The sequence below is a fragment of the Salmo trutta genome, chromosome 38 (assembly GCF_901001165.1).
Source record: "Salmo trutta chromosome 38, fSalTru1.1, whole genome shotgun sequence".
NCBI classification, from domain to species: Eukaryota; Metazoa; Chordata; class Actinopteri; order Salmoniformes; family Salmonidae; genus Salmo; species Salmo trutta.
In genome coordinates, this window is record NC_042994.1 from 1,222,865 (window position 1) to 1,244,460 (window position 21,596).

The 21,596-nt window shown below is 45.5% G+C and overlaps 1 protein-coding gene across 1 annotated transcript in view; it reads left to right on the top strand.

Moving 5' to 3' along the window:
- LOC115177900 (slit homolog 1 protein-like) overlaps window positions 1-21,596 on the top strand; it is a 135,199-nt gene that overhangs the window by 54,041 nt on the left and 59,562 nt on the right. The window lies entirely within an intron of this gene.

The following is a 21,596-nucleotide window of genomic DNA, read 5'->3' on the forward strand; positions in this document are numbered from 1 at the left end:
TGTTTTGGGGTAAACATACTATATACAGGGTCAGTACCATATTATAATGTACACGGATACTGGATCTATATAGGTAGATATGTATAGGGGTAAACATACTATATACAGGGTCAGTTCCAGTACCATATTATAATGTACAGGGATACTGGATCTATAGAGGTAGATATGTTTTGGGGTAAACATACTATATACAGGGTCAGTACCATATTATAATGTACACGGATACTGGATCTATATAGGTAGATATGTATAGGGGTAAACATACTATATACAGGGTCAGTACCATATTATAATGCACAGGGATACTGGATCTATAGAGGTAGATATGTATAGGGGTAAACATACTATATACAGGGTCAGTACCATATTATAATGTACAGGGATACTGGATCTATATAGGTAGATATGTATAGGGGTAAACATACTATATTAAAGGGTCAGTACCATATTATAATGTACAGGGATACTGGCTCTATAGAGGTAGATATGTATAGGGGTAAACATACTATATACAGGGTCAGTTCCATATTATAATGTACAGGGATACTGGATCTATAGAGGTAGATATGTATAGGGGTAAACATACTATATACAGGGTCAGTACCATATTATAATGTACAGGGATAGTGGATCTATAGAGGTAGATATGTATAGGGGTAAACATACTATATACAGGGTCAGTGCCATATTATAATGTACAGGGATACTGGATCTATAGAGGTAGATATGTATAGGGGTAAACATACTATATACAGGGTCAGTTCCAGTACCATATTATAATGTACAGGGATACTGGATCTATATAGGTAGATATGTATAGGGGTAAACATACTATATACAGGGTCAGTACCATATTATAATGTACAGGGATACTGGATCTATAGAGGTAGATATGTATAGGGGTAAACATACTATATACAGGGTCAGTGCCATATTATAATGTACAGGGATACTGGATCTATAGAGGTAGGTATGTATAGTGGAAGGTGACTAGGCATCAGGATATAAGATATAAACACAATAGCAGAAGCTTATATGGGAGTGGGTGTGTGTTTATGTAGAGTCAGTGTAAATGTATGTGCATATTATGTGTGTGGAGTCCCGTGAGTGTGCATAAAATTACAATTAAATACAAGAATACAAATAAGTAAAATACAAGAGTCAACTCAGACAGTCTGGTAGCCATGATGTTAGATATTTAGCAGTCTAATGGCTTGGGGGTAAAAGCTGTTCAGGATACTGTTGGTTCCAGACTTGGTGCATCGGTACAGCTTGCTGTGTGGGAGCAAAGAGAACAGTCTATGTATTGGATTGCTGGAGTCTTTAACAATTTACCAGGCCTTCCTTTCACATCGCCTGATATAGAGGTCCTGGATGGCAGGGACCTGGGCCCCTGTGATGTATTGGGCTGTATTACACAGATCTGTAGACCCTGGTCTAAAGTAGTGCACTATATAGGGAATAGGGCCCTGTTCTAAAGTAGTGCACTATATAGGGAATAGGGCCCTGTTCTAAAGTAGTTACACTATGTAGGGAATAGGGCCCTGGTCTAAAGTAGTTACACTATGTAGGGAATAGGGCCTTGGTCTAAAGTAGTTACACTATGTAGGGAATAGGGCCCTGGTCTAAAGTAGTTACACTATGTAGGGAATAGGGCCCTGGTCTAAAGTAGTTACACTATGAAGGGAATAGGGCCCTGGTCTAAAGTAGTTACACTATGTAGGGAATAGGGCCCTGGTCTAAAGTAGTTACACTATGTAGGGAATAGGGCCCTGGTCTAAAGTAGTTACACTATGTAGGGAATAGGGCCTTGGTCTAAAGTAGTTACACTATGTAGGGAATAGGGCCTTGGTCTAAAGTAGTTACACTATGTAGGGAATAGGGCCCTGGTCTAAAGTAGCTACACTATGTAGGGAATAGGGTGCCATTTGGAACATATGCAGAGTCATTGAGAACACTAGATCATTATGACACGTCACTGACCAGCAACAGACATGTTTAGAAGCTTAGAGACGTGGTATTGTAGGTGGATCACTACACACAATACTGCTACCATTACATACGTCTCTGTCTCTACACACGTCTCTGTCTCTGTACGCGTCTCTGTCTCTACACGCGTCTCTGTCTCTACACACGTCTCTGTCTCTACACGCGTCTCTGTCTCTACACGCGTCTCTGTCTCTACACGCGTCTCTGTCTCTACACGCGTCTCTGTCTCTACACGCGTCTCTGTCTCTACACGCGTCTCTGTCTCTACACGCGTCTCTGTCTCTACACGCGTCTCTGTCTCAACACGCGTCTCTGTCTCTACACGCGTCTCTGTCTCTACACGCGTCTCTGTCTCTACACGCGTCTCTGTCTCTACACGCGTCTCTGTCTCTACACGCGTCTCTGTCTCTACACACGTCTCTGTCTCTGTACGCGTCTCTGTCTCTATACGCGTCTCTGTCTCTACACGCGTCTCTGTCTCTACACGCGTCTCTGTCTCTACACGCGTCTCTGTCTCTACACGCGTCTCTGTCTCTACACGCGTCTCTGTCTCTACACGCGTCTCTGTCTCTATACGCGTCTCTGTCTCTACACGCGTCTCTGTCTCTACACGCGTCTCTGTCTCTACACGCGTCTCTGTCTCTGTACGCGTCTATGTCTCTGTACACGTCTCTGTCTCTACACGCGTCTCTGTCTCTATACACGTCTCTGTCTCTACACGCGTTTCTGTCTCTACACGCGTCTCTGTCTCTGTACACGTCTCTGTCTCTACACGCGTCTCTGTCTCTGTACGCGTCTCTGTCTCTACACGCGTCTCTGTCTCTACACGCGTCTCTGTCTCTACACGCGTCTCTGTCTCTGTACGCGTCTCTGTCTCTACACGCGTCTCTGTCTCTACACGCGTCTCTGTCTCTACACGCGTCTCTGTCTCTACACGCGTCTCTGTCTCTACACGCGTCTCTGTCTCTACACGCGTCTCTGTCTCAACACGCGTCTCTGTCTCTACACACGTCTCTGTCTCTACACGCGTCTCTGTCTCTGTACGCGTCTCTGTCTCTACACGCGTCTCTGTCTCTACACGCGTCTCTGTCTCTACACGCGTCTCTGTCTCTACACGCGTCTCTGTCTCTACACGCGTCTCTGTCTCTACACGCGTCTCTGTCTCTAGAGGCGTCTCAATCCAATTCAATAGACTTTAGAGACATGGAAAATGAAGAACTTACACCTCTCTACGTGTCTCTTGCTGGACAGTCTGGGTGATGATCCAGCTCTCTGAAACACTGCCCTGACAGTCTGGGTGATGATCCAGCTCTCTGAAACACTGCCCTGACAGTCTGGGTGATGATCCAGCTCTCTGAAACACTGCCCTGACAGTCTGGGTGATGATCCAGCTCTCTGAAACACTGCCCTGACAGTCTGGGTGATGATCCAGCTCTCTGAAACACTGCCCTGACAGTCTGGGTGATGATCCAGCTCTCTGAAACACTGCCCTGACAGTCTGGGTGATGATCCAGCTCTCTGAAACACTGCCCTGACAGTCTGGGTGATGATCCAGCTCTCTGAAACACTGCCCTGGCAGTCTGTGATGATCCAGCTCTCTGAAACACTGCCCTGACAGTCTGTGATGATCCAGCTCTCTGAAACACTGCCCTGACAGTCTGTGATGATCCAGCTCTCTGAAACACTGCCCTGACAGTCTGTGATGATCCAGCTCTCTGAAACACTGCCCTGACAGTCTGGGTGATGATCCAGCTCTCTGAAACACTACCCTGACAGTCTGGGTGATGATCCAGCTCTCTGAAACACTGCCCTGACAGTCTGTGATGATCCAGCTCTCTGAAACACTGCCCTGACAGTCTGGGTGATGATCCAGCTCTCTGAAACACTGCCCTGACAGTCTGGGTGATGATCCAGCTCTCTGAAACACTGCCCTGACAGTCTGTGATGATCCAGCTCTCTGAAACACTGCCCTGACAATCTGGGTGATGATCCAGCTCTCTGAAACACTGTCCTGACAGTCTGGGTGATGATCCAGCTCTCTGAAACACTGCCCTGACAGTCTGGGTGATGATCCAGCTCTCCAAAACACTGCCCTGGCAGTCTGTGATGATCCAGCTCTCTGAAACACTGCCCTGACAGTCTGGGTGATGATCCAGCTCTCTGAAACACTGCCCTTACAGTCTGGGTGATGATCCAGCTCTCTGAAACACTGCCCTGACAGTCTGGGTGATGATCCAGCTCTCTGAAACACTGTCCTGACAGTCTGGGTGATGATCCAGCTCTCTGAAACACTGCCCTGATAGTCTGTGATGATCCAGCTCTCTGAAACACTGCCCTGATAGTCTGTGATGATCCAGCTCTCTGAAACACTGCCCTGACAGTCTGGGTGATGATCCAGCTCTCTGAAACACTGCCCTGACAGTCTGGGTGATGATCCAGCTCTCTGAAACACTGCCCTGACAGTCTGGGTGATGATCCAGCTCTCTGAAACACTGTCCTGACAGTCTGGGTGATGATCCAGCTCTCTGAAACACTGTCCTGACAGTCTGGGTGATGATCCAGCTCTCTGAAACACTGTCCTGACAGTCTGGGTGATGATCCAGCTCTCTGAAACACTGCCCTGACAGTCTGGATGAGACCAACATGGAAATGTCAACAGAACACTCAACTGTCACATTGACAGTGACACACACAGTGTGTTCTTCTGAGTTGGAGCGTGGAACACATGATGATCTAGCTCTTTGAATGTCTTTCCCTGCGTCTCAAATGGCACCCTAGTCCCTTTATAGTGGACTATAGTCCCCATGGGCCCTGAGCAAAAGCAGTGCACTATGAAGGGAATAGGGTAACATTTAGGATGTGAATGCCTGGTGTGACGTTCTGCTGACTAGTGGAATGGTCCTGGGCTTTGTAATGGGATTCTGCTGGGCTGGACAGAGAGATCTGTTCTCAAACTACTGGGTTAGAAGAGCAGGCAGGGTTCAACCATCCATCGCGCACACACGCACACACACACACACACACACACACACACACACACACACACACACACACACACACACACACACACACACACACACACACACACACACACACACAATGAACATTGAGAATTTGGACAACATGAGGAAGTCCCCTGGTTGATAATAGTGTATTGAATATCTCTGTGTTTTTGTTAGTGTGGGTGAGTAAAACTGTGGGTTGCGGCAAAAATAGCACCCTATTCCCTATAGTGTACTAGTTTTGAGGAGGGCCCATAGGGCTCTGGTAAAAGAAGTGCACTATATTGGGAATAGCCATGATCATTCCCTTCTATCTGAACCCTGTCCATGTTATTATACAGCCTTTACTCCCTCTTCAAGGGTCATCCAGGGGAGACTTCTGGAACCTCCTGTTATGTCCTTCCAAAGTAAGCAGACAGACAGACAAACACGGACAGGCAGACAGGCGTAGCTGTGTTGGCCTGGGGAGTTGAGGATTGAAAGAATGGGAAAAAGAAGTGAAAAGCCCCTCAGATATAATGGTTCAGTGTTATTTGGCTGGAAGATGAAGGGAGAGACGAAGAGGGTGAGAGTGATGAGTCCAGTTGGAAAATGGAGACATTTCCTTTTCTAGTGTAAATATTTAGGGGTTTGGTGTGCTGGTTTGGGCCGGAAGGGAAAGGCAAGAACAGAGAGAGAGATTAAACACTCACACACTGTTTATCTCTCTCTCTCACACACTATTTATCTCTCTCTCTCACACACTATTTATCTCTCTCTCTCACACACTATTTATCTCTCTCTCTCACACACTATTTATCTCTCTCTCTCACACACACTATTTATCTCTCTTACACACTATTTATCTCTCTCACTCACTATTTATCTCTCTCTCACACACTATCTCTCACACACACTATTTATCTCTCACACACACTTTTTTTCACTCACACACTCCCAGACTGACCCCATGTATCAGAGGACGTGTTTTGTGTAATGTGTGGAGAGACATCCCAAAGCCAACTTCTCATATCCTTCAGCAAACACAATATCAACCAGACAATACAAGACAAATATTAGAGAAAAAGACAGCAAAGAGATTCCAGACAGACTCAGCTTGCTCTCGCTCTCTCTCTTTGTCTTTCTCTATCTCTGTCTCGCTCTCTCTTGTCTCATTCTCTCTGTCTCTCTCTCTCGCTCTCTCTGTTTCTCTCTCGCTCTCTCTCTTTGTCTTTCTCTCTCGCTCTCTCTTTCTCTCACTCTTTCTCTCTCATCTCGCTCTCTGTCTCTCTCTCGCTCCCTATCTCTCGCTCTCTCTCTCTCTTTCTCTCGCTCTTTCTCTCGCTCTTTCTCTTTCTCATCTCTCGTGTTGATTCTCCGTTTATCCCACCCCCTCCTTCTCTTTCCCTTTCTCCTCTCTCCCCTCAGGGTTTTTCAATTACCAGTTCTGGTTTTGGGGTGTCTGTGTTATTTGCAGAGAAACTAAGGAAGACAGAGGGAGGGGAAAGGAGGGATAAGACACACCCACACCAGAGACTGCACGGGAGATGGGGAGGGAGGGAGGGAGGGAGGGAGGGAGGGAGGGAGGGAGGGAGGGAGGGAGGGAGGGAGGGAGGGAGAAAAGAGAGAGACCACAGGAAGACAAACTGACAATGTAAGCTGTCAGGCTGATTGAGTTTGGGTTGTTACGGTGATAACACATCTCCTAAACCATCAGCACTGGGGGTCACACCCTTTAGCTGTGTGTGTGTGTGTGTGTGTGTGTGTGTGTGTGTGTGTGTGTGTGTGTGTGTGTGTGTGTGTGTGTGTGTGTGGTCTTCTGAACATGTGCATTTACGCTGTGTATGTACTGTATGTATGTGTGTGTATATATTTGTGTATTTACAGTATGTACTGTGTGTATACATGTGTGTATGTGCAGTATGTACTGTATGTATGTGTGTATATATTTGTGGATGTGCAGTATGTACTATATGTATGTGTGTATATATTTGTGGATGTGCAGTATGTACTGTATGTATTTGTGGATGTGCAGTATGTACTGTATGTATGCGTGTATATATTTGTGGATGTGCAGTATGTACTGTATGTATATATTTGTGTATGTATGTGTGTATATGGTCCCATGTGGCTCAGTTGGTAGAGCATGGTGTTTGCAACGCCAGGGTTGTGGGTTCGATTCCCACAGGGGACCAGTACGAAAAAAAAAAAATGTAGGAAATGTATGAATTCACTACTGTAAGTCACTCTGGATAAGAGCGTCTGCTAAATGACTAAAATGTTTTTTAAAAAATGTATATATTTGTGTATGTACTGTATGTATATATTTGTGGATGTGCAGTATGTACTGTGTATATATATATATATATATATATATATATATATGTGTATATATTTGTGGATGTGCAGTATGTACTGTATGTATATATATGTGTATATATTTGTGGATGTGCAGTATGTACTGTATGTATTTGTGGATGTGCAGTATGTACTGTATGTATGCGTGTATATACAGTGGGGCAAAAAAGTATTTAGTCAGCCACCAATTGTGCAAGTTCTCCCACTTAAAAAGATGAGAGAGGCCTGTAATTTTCATCATAGGTACACGTCAACTATCACAGACAAAATGAGAAAAGAAAATCCAGAAAATCACATTGTACGATTTTTTATGAATTTATTTGCAAATTATGGTGGAAAATAAGTATTTGGTCACCTACAAACAAGCAAGATTTCTGGCTCTCACAGACCTGTAACTTCTTCTTTAAGAGGCTCCTCTGTCCTCCACTCATTACCTGTATTAATGGCACCTGTTTGAACTTGTTATCAGTATAAAAGACACCTGTCCACAACCTCAAACAGTCACACTCCAAACTCCACTATGGCCAAGACCAAAGAGCTGTCAAAGGACACCAGAAACAAAATTGTAGCCCTGCACCAGGCTGGGAAGACTGAATCTGCAATAGGTAAGCAGCTTGGTTTGAAGAAATCAACTGTGGGAGCAATTATTAGGAAATGGAAGATATACAAGACCACTGATAATCTCCCTCGATCTGGGGCTCCACGCAAGATCTCACCCCGTGGGGTTTAAATGATCACAAGAACGGTGAGCAAAAATCCCAGAACCACACGGGGGGACCTAATGAATGACCTGCAGAGAGCTGGGACCAAAGTAACAAAGCCTACCATCAGCAAGGGCATTGAAGATGAAACGTGGCTGGGTCTTTCAGCATGACAATGATCCCAAACACACCGCCTGGGCAACGAAGGAGTGGCTTCGTAAGAAGCATTTCAAGGTCCTGGAGTGGCCTAGCCAGTCTCCAGATCTCAACCCCATAGAAAATCTTTGGAGGGAGTTGAAAGTCCGTGTTGCCCAGCGACAGCCCCAAAACATCACTGCTCTAGAGGAGATCTGCATGGAGGAATGGGCCAAAATACCAGCAACAGTGTGTGAAAACCTTGTGAAGACTTACAGAAAACGTTTGACCTGTGTCATTGCCAACAAAGGGTATATAACAAAGTATTGAGATAAACTTTTGTAGGTGACCAAATACTTATTTTCCACCATAATTTGCAAATAAATTCATAAAAAATCCTACAATGTGATTTTCTAGATTTTCTTTTCTCATTTTGTCTGTCATAGTTGAAGTGTACCTATGATGAAAATTACAGGCCTCTCATCTTTTTAAGTGGGAGAACTTGCACAATTGGTGGCTGACTAAATACTTTTTTGCCCCACTGTATATGTGTATGTATATATTTGTGTATGTACTGTATATATACAGTGCCTTGCGAAAGTATTCGGCCCCCTTGAACTTTTCGACCTTTTGCCACATTTCAGGCTTCAAACATAAAGATATAAAACTGTCATTTTTTGTGAAGAATCAACAACAAGTGGGACACAATTAAGAAGTGGAACGAAATTTATTGGATATTTCAAACTTTTTTAACAAATAAAAAACTGAAAAATTGGCCGTGCAAAATTATTCAGCCCCCTTAAGTTAATACTTCGTAGCGCCACCTTTTGCTGCGATTACAGCTGTAAGTCGCTTGGGGTATGTCTCTATCAGTTTTGCACATCGAGAGACTGAAATTTATATATATGTGTGTATGTATATATTTGTGGATGTGCAGTATGTACTATATATATATATATATATATATATATGTGTGTGTGTATATATATATATATATATATATATATATGTATATATGTGTATGTATATATTTGTGGATGTGCAGTATGTATATATTTGTGGATGTGCAGTATGTACTGTATATATATGTGTATGTATATATTTGTGGATGTGCAGTATGTATATATTTGTGGTTGTGCAGTATGTACTGTATATATATGTGTATGTATATATTTGTGGATGTGCAGTATGTATATATTTGTGGATGTGCAGTATGTACTGTATATATATGTGTATGTATATATTTGTGGATGTGCAGTATGTACTGTATATATATGTGTATGTATATATTTGTGGATGTGCAGTATGTATATATTTGTGGATGTGCAGTTTGTACTGTATATATATGTGTATGTATATATTTGTGGATGTGCAGTATGTACTGTATATATATATATATATATGTGTGTGTGTATATATATATATATATGTATATATGTGTATGTATATATTTGTGGATGTGCAGTATGTATATATTTGTGGATGTGCAGTTTGTACTGTATATATATGTGTATGTATATATTTGTGGATGTGCAGTATGTATATATTTGTGGATGTGCATGCAGGCTCCCTTGAATGTGCAACAACATCCCAAATGACACCCTGTTCCCTTTCGAGTTTACTGCTATGGGCCCTGGTCAAAAGAAATGCACTCTAAAGGGAGTAGGGAACCATTTGGGCCACTGCCTGTGTGTGTGAGACTAATGTTTTGCATGTGTGTGGTGTGTGTTATGTTCCTTTGAACGTGTTCTAGTTAGGTTCCAGTCTGTCCATGTGAATTCACTCTGACTGAAACTCTGTAGACTCCAGCCCCCCAGTCATAGACTGTTCTCTCTGCTACCGCAGGGCAAGCGGTACCGGAGCACCAGGTCTAGGTCCAAGAGGCTTCTAAACAGCTTCTACCCAGAAGCCATAAGACTCCTGAACATCTAATCAAATGGCTACCCAGACACCTCTTTTACGCTGCTGCTACTCTCTGTTTATAATCTGTGCACAGTCACTTCAACTCTACCTACCTACCTACTCTACCTCAACTAACCCCCGCACTTTGACTCTGTACTGGTACCCCCTGTATATAGCCTCCACATTGACTCTGTACTGGTACCCCCTGTATATAGCCTCCACATTGACTCTGTACTGGTGTTCCCTGTATATAGCCTCCACATTGACTCTGTACTGGTACCCCCTGTATATAGCCTCCACATTGACTCTGTACTGGTACCCCCTGTATATAGCCTCCACATTGACTCTGTACTGGTACCCCCTATATATAACCTCCACATTGACTCTGTACTGGTACCCCCTGTATATAGCCTCCACATTGACTCTGTACTGGTACCCCCTGTATATAGCCTCCACATTGACTCTGTACTGGTACCCCCTGTATATAACCTCCACATTGACTCTGTACTGGTACCCCCTGTATATAGCCTCCACATTGACTCTGTACTGGTACCCCCTGTATATAACCTCCACATTGACTCTGTACTGGTACCCCCTGTATATAGCCTCCACATTGACTCTGTACTGGTACCCCCTGTATATAGCCTCCACATTGACTCAGTACTGGTACCTGTATATAGCCTCCACATTGACTCTGTACTGGTAGCCTCCACATTGACTCTGTACCGGTACCCCCTGTATATAGCCTCCACATTGACTCTGTACCGTAACACCCTGTATATAGCCTCCACATTGACTCTGTACTGGTACCCCCTGTATATAGCCTCCACATTGACTCTGTACTGGTGCCCCCTGTATATAACCTCCACATTGACTCTGTACTGGTACCACCTGTATATAACCTCCACATTGACTCTGTACTGGTACCCCCTGTATATAACCTCCACATTGACTCTGTACTGGTACCACCTGTATATAACCTCCACATTGACTCTGTACTGGTACCCCCTGTATAGCCTCCACATTGACTCTGTACTGGTACCACCTGTATATAGCCTCCACATTGACTCTGTACTGGTACCACCTGTATATAGCCTCCACATTGACTCTGTACTGGTACCCCCTGTATATAGCCTCCACATTGACTCTGTACTGGTACCACCTGTATATAGCCTCCACATTGACTCTGTACTGGTACCACCTGTATATAGCCTCCACACTGACTCTGTACTGGTACTCCCTGTATATAGCCTCCACATTGACTCTGTACTGGTACCACCTGTATATAACCTCCACATTGACTCTGTACTGGTGCCCCCTGTATATAGCCTCCACATTGACTCTGTACTGGTACCCCCTGTATATAGCCTCCACATTGTCTCTGTACTGGTACCCCCTGTATATAGCCTCCACATTGACTCTGTACTGGTACCCCCTGTATATAGCCTCCACATTGACTCTGTACTGGTACCACCTGTATATAACCTCCACATTGACTCTGTACTGGTACCCCCTGTATATAGCCTCCATATTGACTCTGTACTGGTACCCCCTGTATATAGCCTCCACATTGACTCTGTACTGGTACCCCCTGTATATAGCCTCCACATTGACTCTGTACTGGTACCCCCTGTATATAGCCTCCACATTGACTCTGTACTGGTGCCCCCTGTATATAGCCTCCACATTGACTCTGTACTGGTACCCCCTGTATATAGCCTCCACATTGACTCTGTACTGGTACCCCCACTGTATATAGCCTCCACATTGACTCTGTACTGGTACCCCCTGTATATAGCCTTGTTGTAATTTTACTGCTGCTCTTTAATTATTTGTTACTCTTATTTTATTTTTTACTTTTGTATTTGTTTACATAATGTTTTTATTCTTAACATCTTAAAGCATTGTTGTTTAAGGGCTTGTAAGTAAGCATATCACTGTAAGGTCTACTACACCTGTTGTATTCGGCGCATGTGACAAATACAATTTGATTTGATTTGATATATCAAAGAGGGAGGGAGGAGGAGGAGGAGGGAGGAGGAGGAGGAGGAGGAGGAGGAGGAGGGGAGAGGGCGTTCTTCAATGACCACAACAGTATGAGAAGCTGTCAGAAGCTGTTGAACTGCTATTGAAATGATTGTTGCTTTCCCACTCTCACACACACTCTCGCTTTCACACACACACACACACACACACACACACACACACACACACACACACACACACACACACACACACACACACACACACACTCTTGCTTTCACACACACACACACACACACTCGATTTCACACACACACACACACACACACACACACACACACACACACACACACACACACACACACACACACACACACTCGATTTCACACACACACACACTCTTGCTTTCACACACACACACACACTCGATTTCACACACACACACACACACACACACACACACACACACACACACACACACACACACACACACACACAGGGACAGAGAGATCAGAGAGATCACAGCTGGTGATGATGTCCCCTAATGCCTTGTGGAAGGAAAGGAAACTGGTGTGAAGTATTTAAATCAGTAGTTAAAACAGGGTGACTAACAGAAGGTTGATTTTATCATTCAGCTCAAAGATACAATGTCTGTATGGAGAACAGTCTGTCCTGTCTCTCTCTCTCTCTGTCTGTCTGTCTGTCTGTCTGTCTGTCTGTCTGTCTGTCTGTCTGTCTGTCTGTCTGTCTGTCTGTCTGTCTGTCTGTCTGTCTGTCTGTCTGTCTGTCTGTCTGTCTGTCTGTCTGTCTGTCTGTCTGTCTGTCTGTCTGTCTGTCTGTCTGTCTGTCTGTCTGTCTGTCTGTCTGTCTGTCTGTCACTCACTCACTCACTCACTCACTCACTCACTCACTCACTCACTCACTCACTCACTCACTCACTCACTCACTCACTCACTCACTCACTCACTCACTCACTCACTCACTCACTCACTCACTCACTCACTCACTCACTCACTCACTCACTCACTCACTCACTCACTCACTCTTTTTCTCTCTGTCTGTCTTTCTCTCTCTCTTTCTCTTTCTCTCTCTCTCTCTCTCTCTCTCCCTCTCTCTCTCTCTCATATTTATATATATATTCAATGGGCTTTATTAGCATGGGAAACATGTTTCCATTTTCCAAAGCAAATGGAATAAACAATAAGTAAACATTACACTCTACTGTAGCAGTTACACAAACGTTTTAAAAGAATAGACATAGATCTTTCAAACGTTATATTATTGGTGTTGTAAGAATGTGCAAGTAGTTGAAGTATGAAAGGGAAAATAAACATATAAATATAGGTTGTATTTACAATGTTTGTGCTCCACTGCTTTCCCTTTTCTCATGGCAACGGGCCACAAATCTCGCTGCTATAATTGCACACTGCGGTATTTGTTTTCTAAGTCTTTGTGGGTCTGTGTGATCTGTGGGAAACGTGGGTCTGTAATGTGGTCATACATTTGGCAGGAGGTTAGGAAGTGAACACTGTTAAACTTACCCCTGTAAATGTACAGCATTATACTGGCCCCACAGTGGCCAGCTTAAGACTGTCATTTTCCTTTACAGCATCCTTGCTGTAATGTTTTACAGTAAGGAAAATAGTACTGTAAAGCAAAATGACTGACACCTGGTGTTGTACAGTAGGTGTCCTGGAGGGCAGGCAGTGTGCAGCCAGTGGTGCGTTCGGCTGTGCGTATCATCCTCTGAAGCACCTTGCGGTGCTCGGCGGTGGAGTTGCCGTACCAGGCTGCGATGCAGCCCCATCTATGATCAGGGGCAACTCTGGGGTTCAGAGGTGGGGAAACATACGGGACAGTTTGGGCCGGAGGGCATCCAGGAGAGAGAAGTCAGCGGAGCATCAGCTGTTCCTCACGGGGCTCCTAGGACAGGCATAGAAAAGACAGAATATAATGAGAGACAGAGAGCACCAGGGCTGTTACTCTGTGGCTAAAAAGACATGGGACAAGGGACATATCAAGCTGGTGGCGCGTGTGTGTGTGTGTGTGTGTGTGTGTGTGTGTGTGTGTTTACCTCACTAGAGGTCTTTATTCAAACTCAGTGAGCTCTTGGAAGAAAGGGGCAAGGTAGGGGTTGAGAACAAACAGCTGGCTTCCTCTGGGCCACCTTGTCATGCAGTTTGGGTTGATTTGAACCAACTGCGTATATACAGTGCATTAGGAAAGTATTCAGACCCCTTGACTTTTCCACATTTTGTTACATTACAGCCTTATTCTAAAATTGATTAAATTGTTGTTTTTTTTCCTCATCAATCTACACTCAATAACCCATAATGGGAAAGCAAAAAAACGTACATAAGTATTCAGACCCTTTACTCAGTAATTTGTTGAAGCACCTTTGGCCGCAATTACAGTCTTGAGTCTTCTAGGGTATGATGGTACAAGCTTGGCACACCTGTATTTGGGGAGTTTCTCCCATTCGTCTCTGCAGATCCTCTCAAGCTCTGTCAGGTTGAATGGGGTGTGTCACTGCACAGCTATTTTCAGGTCTCTCCAGAGATGTTTCATTGGGTTCAAGTCCGGACTCTGGCTGGGCCACTCAGGGACATTCAGAGACTTGTCCCAAAGCCACTCCTGCGTTGTCTTGGCTGTGTGCTTAGGGTCATTGTCCTGTTGGAAGGTGAACCTTCGCCCCAGTCTGAGGCCCTGAGCACTCTGGAGCAGATTTTCATCAAGACAACGCATTCATCTTTCCCTCGATCCCGACTAGTCTCCCTGTCCCTGCCATTGATAAACATCCCCACAGCATGATGCTGCCACCACAATGCTTCACCGTAGGGATGGTCCGAGGATTCCTCCAGATGTGACGCTTGGCATTCAGGCCAAAGAGTTCAATCTTGGTTTCATCAGAACAGAGAATCTTGTTTCTCATGGTTTGAGAGTCTTTATGTGCCTTTTGGCAAACTCCAAGTGGGCTGTTATGTGCCTTTTACTGAGGATTGGCTTCCATCTGGCCACTCTATCATAAAGGCCTGATTAGTGGAGTGCTGCAGAGATGGTTGTCCTTCTGGAAGGTTCTCCCATGTTCACAGAGGTACTCTGGAGCTCTTTCAGAGTGCCCATCGGGTTCTTGGTCACCTCCTTGACCAATGCCCTTCTCCCTCCGATTGCACAGTTTGGCCGGGTGGCCAGCTCTAGGAAGAGTCTTGGTGGTTCCAAACTTATTCCATTTAACAATGATGGAGGCCACTATGTTCTTGGAACCTTTTAATGCTGCAGAAATGTGTTGGTACCCTTCCCCAGATTTGTGCCTCGACACAATCCTGTCTCAATGGACAATTCCTTCAACCTCATGGCTTGGCTTTTGCTCTGACATGCACTGTCAACCTTACATAGACAGGTTTAATAAATTATATAATTGAATAAAGTTGTATAAACATCTCAAGGATGATCAATGGAAACAGGATGCACCTGAGCTCAATTTCAACTCTCATAGCAGAAGGTCTGAATACTTATGTAAATAAGGTTATCCTGTTTTAAAGAAATTACACATTTGCAAACATTTCAAAAACTCTGTTTTCGCTTTGTCATTATGGGGTATTGTGTGTAGCTTGATGAAGAAAAGTTTTATGTAATCTATTTAGAATAAGGCTGTAACAAAATGTGGAAAAAGGAAAGGTGTCTGAATACTTTCTGAATGCACTTTAGTTTATGAAATCAATTGAGTCATTGAACAAATACAAATAAGACAGCTAAATGTGGCCAGTCAATCTGAAAAATATGGGTCATCTTTTGAACTGATAGAAACAAGCCATTTTCTCTGTTGTAATGGTGGAAACATTAACAGTCACGAATCTGGTCTCAGGGTATTCTCTATGGCATCCAGAGGCTGCGATACAGCCTATAACCACAATATTCTCTGGGTGGTGTTTTTCTAGGTCACACAGCTAGATATTTACGAGCAATTTAGAGCAGACCGAAATGGCTTTTGTCAACTTGAGCTAGCTAGCAAGCTTTCTACCTAGGTTACCTAAGGAAACAGTAATTCAACGTTGGCTGGCAATAAATATACTTATAAACAAATTAAGGTACCTACCCAGCAGCTGCTGAAAATAGTTTTCCACTTCACAGCTGCTTCAAGAAGATATTTACTAAAATAGTTTCACCGGAAACATGAGGTTGGCTCCTGAAACGGATCATTTGAGTCTACAGTAGGCATAAGCTATTACTGTAAAGAAATACAGCATGTTAGAGTAATTTTTACAGGAGGCATCCAAATGAGTTAATAACAGTATTTTTCTGCATTTTACCCATGATGCAGTGCAATCTACAGCATGAATGCTGTAAAACCCATGTATGGTATTGTACTGTGCATCTGACAGTGTTTCACTGTTGAAATGACAGAAAAGTCTTACAGCGTAGCTCGGTTTCCATCTAATTGTGTGGGCATTGGGCACACAGGCAGACCTGCCTCTCTCAATAGCAAGGCTAAGCTCACTGAGTCTGTACATAGTCAAGGATTTTCTTCATTTTGGGTCAGTCACAGTGTTTACTCTCTGTTCCTCTCCATCTCTATATCCCTCTGTGGACCATCAGGATGTCTGAAGAGAGAGCGGGAGAAAGACAATGAGTGTGTGTGCATGTGCAAACATGTGTAACGCATTGTCTAGAGTGCAAAGGAGGTTTGGTGTGTGTGTGTGTTTTTATTCAAGTTGTATGAGTTGTCTGAGAACATTCCTCTTATTATAACAGATTGCATTCTGTGTGAGAGCTTGTGTCTCTGAGAGTGACAGCTTGTGTCTCTGAGAGTGACAGCTTGTGTCTCTGAGAGTGTGACAGCTTGTGTCTCTGAGAGTGTGACAGCTTGTGTCTCTGAGAGTGACAGCTTGTATCTCTGAGAGTGTGACAGCTTGTGTCTCTGAGAGTGATAGCTTGTGTCTCTGAGAGTGATAGCTTGTGTCTCTGAGAGAGTGACAGCTTGTGTCTCTGAGAGAGTGACAGCTTGTGTCTCTGAGAGAGTGACAGCTTGTGTCTCTGAGAGTGACAGCTTGTGTCTCTGAGAGTGACAGCTTGTGTCTCTGAGAGTGACAGCTTGTGTCTCTGAGAGTGACAGCTTGTGTCTCTGAGAAAGTGACAGCTTGTATCTCTGAGAAAGTGACAGCTTGTGTCTCTGAGAGTGACAGCTTGTGTCTCTGAGAGTGTGACAGCTTGTGTCTCTGAGAGAGTGACAGCTTGTGTCTCTGAGAGAGTGACAGCTTGTGTCTCTGAGAGAGTGACAGCTTGTGTCTCTGAGAGAGTGACAGCTTGTGTCTCTGAGAGTGACAGCTTGTGTCTCTGAGAGTGACAGCTTGTGTCTCTGAGAAAGTGACAGCTTGTGTCTCTGAGAGTGACAGCTTGTGTCTCTGAGAGTGACAGCTTGTGTCTCTGAGAGTGTGACAGCTTGTGTCTCTGAGAGAGTGACAGCTTGTGTCTCTGAGAGTGACAGCTTGTGTCTCTGACAGAGTGAGAGCTTGTGTCTCTGAGAGAGTGACAGCTTGTGTCTCTGAGAGAGTGACAGCTTGTGTCTCTGAGAGAGTGACAGCTTGTGTCTCTGAGAGAGTGACAGCTTGTGTCTCTGAGAGAGTGACAGCTTGTGTCTCTGAGAGTGTGACAGCTTGTGTCTCTGAGAGAGTGACAGCTTGTGTCTCTGAGAGAGTGACAGCTTGTGTCTCTGAGAGTGACAGCTTGTGTCTCTGAGAGAGTGACAGCTTGTGTCTCTGAGAGTGACAGATTGTGTCTCTGAGAGAGTGACAGCTTGTGTGTCTGAGAGAGTGATAGCTTGTGTCTCTGAGAGTGAGCATCAGACATCCAAGAGACGTCTGTGTTAGGGGGTAAGCAGAGTCGGGTTCACACTCCAGTGGCGCATGCCTGCAGGCACAGAGATGGCGTGTGTGTGTGTGTGCGTGTGCGTGCGTGCGTGCACATACAGGCAGGCGTGCCTGCGCGTGTGTGTGTAACAGACAGGGGATTCCAAGTGCAGGAAGTGTGAACTCTGTGCCCCAGGTCAGAGTGGTTATGATATATTACCAACTAGAATGAGCAACTTGTGGTTCCACGGTCGACTGTAAGTTCCCTCCAGAATGACCCGTCTAACAGTTTAACAACGTCTCCTCTCTCCTGTCTGTCTGTCTGTCTGTCTGTCTGTCTGTCTGTCTGTCTGTCTGTCTGTCTGTCTGTCTGTCTGTCTGTCTGTCTGTCTGTCTGTCTGGTTCTCTCACAAATGACTTATTCAAGGTGTGTGTCAGTCTGTGAGGGGTTAAAAGGGGAACAGAGGGAGTTTAAAATGGAGATCAAATATTTAGAGGTTGTCGGGGGTGACACCGTCTGACTTGGCCATCTGCCCTCCCTGTAAGGAGAGGAGGAATGTCTGGGGTTGAGAGTGAGAGTAGAGGTCTAGCAAGGGAGTCTATAGAGATGAAGGATAAGGAGAGAAGACAGGAGGTGGGATGGAGGGAGAGGGAGGGAGAGAGAGGAAAGGAGAGGTTGTGATGGAGGGAGAGAGAGGAAAGGAGAGGTTGTGATGGAGGGAGAGAGGAAGGGAGAGGTTGTGATGGAGGGAGAGAGGAAGGGAGAGGTTGTGATGGAGGGAGAGAGAGGAAAGGAGAGGTTGTGATGGAGGGAGAGAGGAAAGGAGAGGTTGTGATGGAGGGAGAGAGAGGAAGGGAGAGGTTGTGATGGAGGGAGAGAGGAAAGGAGAGGTTGTGATGGAGGGAGAGAGGAAGGGAGAGGTTGTGATGGAGGGAGAGAGAGGAAGGGAGAGGTTGTGATGGAGGGAGAGAGAGGAAGGGAGAGGTTGTGATGGAGGGAGAGAGAGGAAGGGAGAGGTTGTGATGGAGGGAGAGAGGAAGGGAGAGGTTGTGATGGAGGGAGAGAGAGGAAGCAAGAGATTGTGGGAGTTGATGAGAGAATGGAGGAGGTTGGCGGGAGGGGGTAAGAGAATGGAGGAGGTTGGCGGGGGGGGGAGAGAGAATGGAGGAGGTTGGCGGGAGGGGGTGAGAGAATGGAGGAGGTTGGCGGGAGGGGGTGAGAGAATGGAGGAGGTTGGCGGGGGGGGGGAGAGAATGGAGGAGGTTGGCGGGGGGGGGGGGAGAATGGAGGAGGTTGGCGGGGGGGGGGGGAGTTACTCCTCGGTGAGTACCCTGGTGAGTCTGGGCTTGAGAAAGAGGAGGTGTGGGGCATCAGTGGAGGGAAGGTGTGGGGCGTCAGTGGAGGGAAGGTGTGAGGCGTCAGTGGAGGGAAGGTGTGAGGCGTTAGTGGAGGGAAGGTGTGAAGCGTCAGTGGAGGGAAGGTGTGGGGCGTCAGTGGAGGGAAGGTGTGGGGCGTCAGTGGAGGGAAGGTGTGGGGCGTCAGTGGAGGGAAGGTGTGGGGCGTCAGTGGAGGGAAGGTGTGGGGCGTCAGTGGAGGGAAGGTGTGGGGCGTCAGTGGAGGGAAGGTGTGGGGCGTCAGTGGAGGGAAGGTGTGGGGCGTCAGTGGAGGGAAGAGGTGGAGAGAGGTGGAGGCTGTATAAGGGTCCTGTAAGTCTTTGGAGAGTGACCTCATGTGTTTGGGGAGGAGCGGAGTGGGACAGTGGGGTCAGGAACACACCACAGAGAGGGACTGAGAGGTGAGATCTGAGTTCACACAGCCAGTGGGGAGTTTACCTTTCTCACCCTCTACTGAGCACAGTCTGCTGATGAGGAGGAGGAGGGGAGAAAGAGAGATGAAGAGTTGGAAGAATGACCACTACAAAGAATTGCAGAGACTGAGAAGACAGGAGAGATGGATGAACAATGAGAGGATAAGAGGGAGAGAAAAGGCGAGAGAGAGAGAGAGAGAGAGAGAGGATGAAGGGATGAAGAGAATTAGTGGAGAGATCAGGAGTATAGAGTAAATATAAGATGCTGTTCTCTCTCTCACACACACACACACACACATACTACACACACACACACACACTACACACACACACATACTACACACACACACACACATACTATACACACACACATACTACACACACACATACTACACACACACACACACACACACACACATACTACACACACACATACTACACACACACACACACACATACTACACACACACACGCATACTACATACACACACCACAGACACCATACACATACCACACACACCATACACACACATAACACACAATTACCACACACACCACACGCATCCCACACAGTGAGAGGAAGAGAGAATGTATTTCACCATGGACACTAGTCTAACATGCCAGGCATCTAGGGAGAAACTAATGAAAGACAACCTTTGGATGACACGTAACATTAGGCGGCATTACGCACACACACACACACACACACACACACACACACACACACACACACACACACACACACACACACACACACACACACACACACACACACACACACACACACACAGCGGGCCCAGCTGTGACCAAACCTCATAGTCTCCGTGTCTCTCCTGTAAACATAACATCCAGATGGTACCACATCGTGTCCTAGCAACAGAGCGCCTGTCCAGGCATCTCCAATTGTGTGTGTGTGTGTGTGTGTGTGTGTGTGTGTAATGCCGCCTAATGTTACGTGTCATCCAAAGGTTGTCTTTCATTAGTTTCTCCCTAGATGCCTGGCATGTTAGATTAGTGTCCATGGTGAAATACATTCTCCTTCATCCCCTCTCTTCCTCTCACTGTGGGATGCCTGTCACACACACACACACCTGGAACCACTTGGGCAACTGGGCATGGAGTATCAGTGTGAATGTGATCAGATTTGACAAGGAGCTGTGAGAAGATACAGTGGTGAGGAGAACAAGAGGAAGAGAAGAAGAAAGGTGTTCTGAAACCCAGTCCAGCTGTCTTGTTCAGAATCAGCTAGTTCCTCATATCACCTCTACAGCCTTAACACCAACTTCCTGTCCTGTCAGGGGACATCTAACAACCTTCACTGAATGAGACAGAGAGAGACACACACACAGAGATAGAGAAACACAGAGAGAGAGGGAGAGACACAGAGGGAGAGAGAGACAGAGGGAGAGACACCAAGAGAGAGAGAGAGAGAGACACAGAGGGAGATGGAGACAGAGGGAGAGACACAGAGGGACAGAGAGAGAGTTAAAGAACCCATTGACCTTTATGGTTGTGAGGTCCGCTCACCAAACAAGAATTCACAAAATGGGACAAGCCAAATTGAGACTCTGCATGCAGAATTCTGCTAAGATATTGTCTGTGTTCAACGTAAAACACCAAATAATGCATGCAGGGCAGAATTAGGCCGATACCCGCTAATTATCAAAATCCGGAAAAGAGCCGTTAAATTCTACAAGCACCTAAAAGGAAGCGATTCCCAAACCTTCCATAACAAAGCCATCACCTACAGAGAGATGAACCTGGAGAAGAGCCCCCTAAGCAAGCTGGTCCTGGGGCTCTGTTCACAAACAGACCCCACAGTGTCCCAGGACAGCAACACAATTAGACCCAACCAAATCATGAGAAAACAAAAAGATAATTACTTGACACATT